Genomic DNA, 5,464 nt, shown 5'->3' on the forward strand with positions numbered 1-5,464 from the left:
ATTTTTCTTTTCTTTTTAATTTCAGTTTTATTCATTTTAAACGTCCCCTCCTGCATTAGTATATAGTTAATAAAAAAAATAACAAGATCTAACTCTACACTTTAATCTTAAGTCTACTGAGTCTTTGGATTGACTCCTGATCAGCCCTATACTACATTAGGGGGACAGGATTTTGTTGACTTTTAGCGCAACATAAAAGCATTTCAACAGCGAGCTCCGTCTTTGTTTTTGTACTTGTAATTCAGCTGCTTTTCTTAATCCTTCTTCTGATTCCGTTGTCAATGAGGAGGGAATAACAGGAAAAATAACTTCTCCAAAACTTGTACGTATGTTGATTTTCCTATTACGACAAAGATTAACCATCTCTTGATAACAGGCCATATGATTCTCCTAGAAGAACATGATAGTATAAAAATATAATGAGGCATAATTTACAAATTAAGACAACATGCCAAAAGCTCCCACAAGAAGAACAGGATAGTATGAAGTTTCCGTTGCATGTACCGTTAGACGAATTGATCCCTCAATAAAGGTAAATTTTGAGGAATATCCAAGGAAAGTAGCAGCCACTAAAGCCGACAATGCTATTTCAGAAGGTTTGAATTGAGAGAAGTAGACCTCTGTAGACATATGGGAAAAAAATGTTCACTCAGCACCACTATTAGCAAATACATAGATTCAAAAAATTGTTACCTCCTTGAGACTGGATTATGATCTCATTAATGGATTGGCGTTTAAAACCACCTATTCTTTTGAAGGTGGGATAATAGTGATCCAGGAAGTGAAAGGGAGTTATAGATCGCAAATCAAGTCCTCTGAGAATGCGAAATTCCATTCTCATTAACATGTCAATGTTGATTCGGCAAACCGCTTTTTTTCTCATCTGCGCAACAAATCAGTGCATTTTGTGGTGTAATTTTAGTTAAATACTGAGTTTCAAATTCAATGTTATTGTAATTTCAGTGGAAAGTGTGGTTTACCAGAAATTGCTCATGTGAGAAATTCTTTGTCCTCATCTTGGTGGAAAGTGTGTAGCAAGATATTGCAACCAAACGAACTTTATCAAGTAAAGAAGACCCTTGTAATTCCTTGAGAAAAAACAAGGATTATAACACAAGAAATCAAAGAAAAAACAATAATAAATTTCAAAACTTGTACAAGCCTTAAAGAAAGAAATATATTACTGTATGCGAATTCGTTGAAACAAAGCGATCGAAGTAATTCATCGCAATATAAGGAATAGACGCATCATAGGTTCAGTGGCAGCGATCTGTGGCAAAACATGGAAAAGAAATTAGCGCAGAGAGTAAAATTTCAATCCACAGTCCCGTCCAATTCTCTTCGTGTTTTAACGCGAAAATTACACAAACATTCAGTTTTCCTCGTGTTTTTTAAGTAGCCAAACAGGGAGGAAAATGAGTCATATCACGGCCAATAAAACAGAGAGAAAAAAGAATCTGACAATAATTAAGCAAATTTGGAAACAGACATATGTTTGGACAAAAGAACCGGTTTCGCTTCCGAAAATTATCCAAGGAGAACTAAAGAACAGCGATAGTTAAATTTTACTTCACAACAGTTACACAGATCCATAAGTAAGATTAAACAATCTACGCAAAGATAATACATTTTGTTTTCCTTCTGTTCCACGGACGTAATTAAACCAACATTCAAATTCTTTAGTATTTTTTAAGTATTCAATAAATGCTTTATCTGCAGCAGCCTGCTGTTATGTATTTAATCAAGGTTAGATTCTTATATTAAATAAAAATACGGTATTATAAAGGGTTTGGAAACTAAATGAAAAATAAAGTACCTGTGCCTCGAGATAACTACCAAAATCAGCGCTAAGGAGATAGAAATCTTTACCGATTTCCACAGTGTCACATAGGGATTTGAAGTACTCTTTATAACCAAAATATCAAACCATCCTAATGGTATTATCATATTAACATCAGTATCAGAAAAAAAAGAACAATTTAGAGTAACATTTTGAATTGAGTTATGAACCTTAGTCTCCAAAAATATCAAATATCAAAGAAAGCTTCTATTTTGAATTGAGTTATGCAGCGGAAATGGTTTGTAACTCAAGATCGAGAGAGAAATAGAGGAGATCGATGAAGAACTCAAGAAACTAGTGTTTGAACGGTAGAAAACCCTAAAAACACGAGTGAACCCCAACATGGTGAAGAAACCCTAATCTAAATCGATTACTCTGTGAGAAATTGATATTAAACAGTGGAAAAGGGTTTTCATTAAGTGGAAAAGCTTTTAATCAGAGCAAAAATGGTTTTAATCAGCTAAAATGGAAGGAAATGGTGAAAGAAGGGGAAAACCCTAGTGAAAGATGAAGATGTTCGGTGAAAGTGGAAGAAATATGAAGAAGATGTTGATTTTGTGAAGGAAATGATACTTATGAAGGAAGAACTCTCTCTGTGTGTCTCTCTCTCGTAACGGAGCTTTGGCTGATGCGTGAGAGAATGAGGAATGAAAATGTAGCTCTGTCTAAAACATTTATTTGAGAGAAAATGATGTAGCGTAATAAGCGTGCCATGCAGATGCAAATGTGGCAACTGAAGTGTGCTAGAAGCTGATGTAGTTTGATGAACAATGTGTCATAGAGGGGAGAGGATTTGTAATGGAACACCAATGGAGAATGGAAAATGAGGGTGAAGGTAGTGTTTGGAAGGTGACTAGAGGAGGTCCTTTGCCTCTCTAGCCATGACTCAAGGAAAATTGTTTTTGGTTTTAGAAAACTCAATTCTCATTATTCTCAAAAAATCCCTAATACAAAGGGTGGATGCAAGCTAAAAAACCATGTACACTAAAACGTAAAAATATAAAAAGAGGACACTGAGGAAGGTTTGTTGGACAGTATCCCATCATGAAGTTCTGAAAGTCCTTCTTCTTCTTCTTCCATTCTCCAAGTCATAGCTTAAGTTGATGCTACCTGAACAGATCTTCATTAAGCTCCTAGGATAGTTTCCATCAATGGTTGTTTATGAAAAGTTCTTTAAAAGAAATAACGTCTAAGAAAGAAGTATTTTGTAATGTCTGTTTTAAATGAAATTAAGCTTATGAACAATGTTTTGTAGACTAAATTATGTGATGAACTAGAATAATGAACAATGTTTAAGAAAAAAAAGTTTCTCTCTTTGAAATCATCTAATAAACTATATCAGTAACAAGGTAGCGTCGTACGAAAAAGAAAATTTATCTCATTTATAACACCGAGGCTAAAAGAATTTTTTTTCAATTTAGTGTTAACTCAACCTAAGCGTCTTTTGATTTACAACATCTAATATATGTCCGTTAAATTTTATAGCCATTGAAGAAGCAATTAATGTTTTATCTAATGACTATATATGTTGTACACTTTACCAAAAGATGCACTTATTAATGGCATGACAAATGACAAAATGTTTTGAACATGCAATATAGTTTAATACTTATCAACGTTCAAAATATTTAATCCATGTATGATACAGTGTTTCGACGCTTGTATATTTTATTCTTGATATTTGTTCAAATCACTAAAGTAGAAAGATATGATCATAATCATTACACCTAAGAAAAAGACATTGTGAGAGATAAAAGAACATTCTTGGGATGATTCCCTTGAAGCCTTCTGCTCTGTCACATCGTACAAGCTCAATTTTTGTAATGGCTATGATAAAGTTTTAAACCTCTACAAAGTAAACCAAAGTTAACTTCCCACCTAAAAACTATCTGCTCTCCTGAAGTCAATGCGTATTGACAAAAGAATCCGTTGGTATATTGATGAGTGCATATTTATGTCCACATTTATGCTTTAAAATTAAAATTTTTGATAAAATATTTGTGTTTAAATGATTGATTTGTAGAGGATTTGTGATTATTGGATTTAGCGTGTTTGGAAATAAAAAAGGGCTTAAAAAGTAATTTTAATTGCATAAATTATTCTTGGATGTTCTAATATTTATTTGTGCAGCTGAAATTATAAGTTTTTTGGTCCAAATTACAATTTAAAGCCCAAAATCAGGTTTTATTTGGAAAATAATGTACAGATGGGCCAAACAGACAGTCTTTACCCTTGCACCTCCCAAAATTCCCTACATACACCTCTGGCCCAACACTAAGCCGAACAGTAACCCTATTCTGAATACACCTCCTAAGTTTCCTACACACACCCCTCCTACCACTAATTAAACCAGATCCAATCAGAACATGCCACCTCATCTTCTTGCCACGTCATCATCTTTCACACTGAAACCCTAATTTCCCTCTCTGCAATGAAACCCTAGCTGTCAACTTCTGCAAGACGCCGTCAATGCCGCTAGCCGCCGCAACAGTGCTATCTCCATCACCGGCCACCACACAACAATCGCAAGCGCCACAGCCGATCTTCACCGCCGGACCACCACCTGCACAACTCAACAAATCACAAACAGATCCGCCTACTTCCATGGCCACCATTAATCTCCACCGCGAGATCCAAGATCGCATCACCAAATCGCCGCTGCAGAACCGGCCACCACGATCTCGCCGCCAGCATCCTCGCTGTCACCATGCCACCACCATCTCCACGCACCATTCTTTCCGCAACCACGCCGGCCACCATCATCTTCCTCGAGTGCTATCCCCTCGCGTCGCGCCGCAAGCAGCACCTTCCGTCTTCGCAAACGCTCAACAATTGCATCTCCACAGACATTGCACAACCACCTTTATCTTCTCCAGCAAAGCCACCAGCAAGCCGTCGTGCAACAATGGCAGCACCTCCATCATCTGGGAGAGGCATCATTTCTCCATCATCGCGCAGCCATTATCATCCGTCAAGGCCGCAACTGTCAGAAACCCAATTCGCACCATGGTCGTCGCGACTCCTCCATCACCGCATCAGAACCTGCATCAAAACCAAACCTGCAATAAACCAAGTAATCGTAGAAGCAATCGCGCCTTGAAGAAACCATGCGAGTTCTTCACTCCCTCCATGACGACGCAACGCAGGGGAAGGAGCAAGGTTTTTCCCCAATCTGGCAAACCCTTATTTTGGGGTAGAAAAGGGGCTGACACGTGTCTGATTCTCATTGGCTGCGTCCATATGAGTCAAAGCTGGTCAACAGGGGGACAATGTGCAATTTTAGAAATTTTAGGGGTTGTTATGTAATTTTGGAAAGTTCAGAAAAACTAAAAGATAAATTTCAGTTGTTGAATTAATTTAATTGGGAAATATCAACAAAAAATATCTTCCAAATAATGTTAATTATCTAAGTTTTTTAGTTATTTGGAAGATATAAGATAAAAGATTCTATCAACTGAATATTCAGAGTCCAAGCCCAATCAAGCCTATATAAAGAGACCCAGGGGAGCTTCATTGATTTATTCATCCATCACTCCTTTCACTTTTCTTTCATTATGTGTTTCACTCTATTCATGGAGAGCTAAGCTCCTAGGGCTATTCTGCTGTAATTTCATTATGGATTCT

General features: G+C 36.8%; 1 long non-coding RNA gene across 1 annotated transcript in view; it reads right to left on the reverse strand.

Moving 5' to 3' along the window:
- LOC111241274 overlaps positions 1-1,377 on the reverse strand; it is a 15,764-nt gene extending 14,387 nt beyond the window's left edge. The window contains exons 1-2 of the long non-coding RNA XR_002667171.1: positions 1,185-1,377; positions 981-1,088 (exon numbers count right to left, since the gene is read on the reverse strand). This is a non-coding gene — a long non-coding RNA (uncharacterized LOC111241274). The remainder of the gene's footprint in view (positions 1-980; positions 1,089-1,184) is intronic.
- Positions 1,378-5,464: the final 4,087 nt, after the last annotated feature.

The sequence above is a fragment of the Vigna radiata genome, chromosome 1 (assembly GCF_000741045.1).
Source record: "Vigna radiata var. radiata cultivar VC1973A chromosome 1, Vradiata_ver6, whole genome shotgun sequence".
In the NCBI taxonomy this organism is placed as follows: domain Eukaryota; kingdom Viridiplantae; phylum Streptophyta; class Magnoliopsida; order Fabales; family Fabaceae; genus Vigna; species Vigna radiata.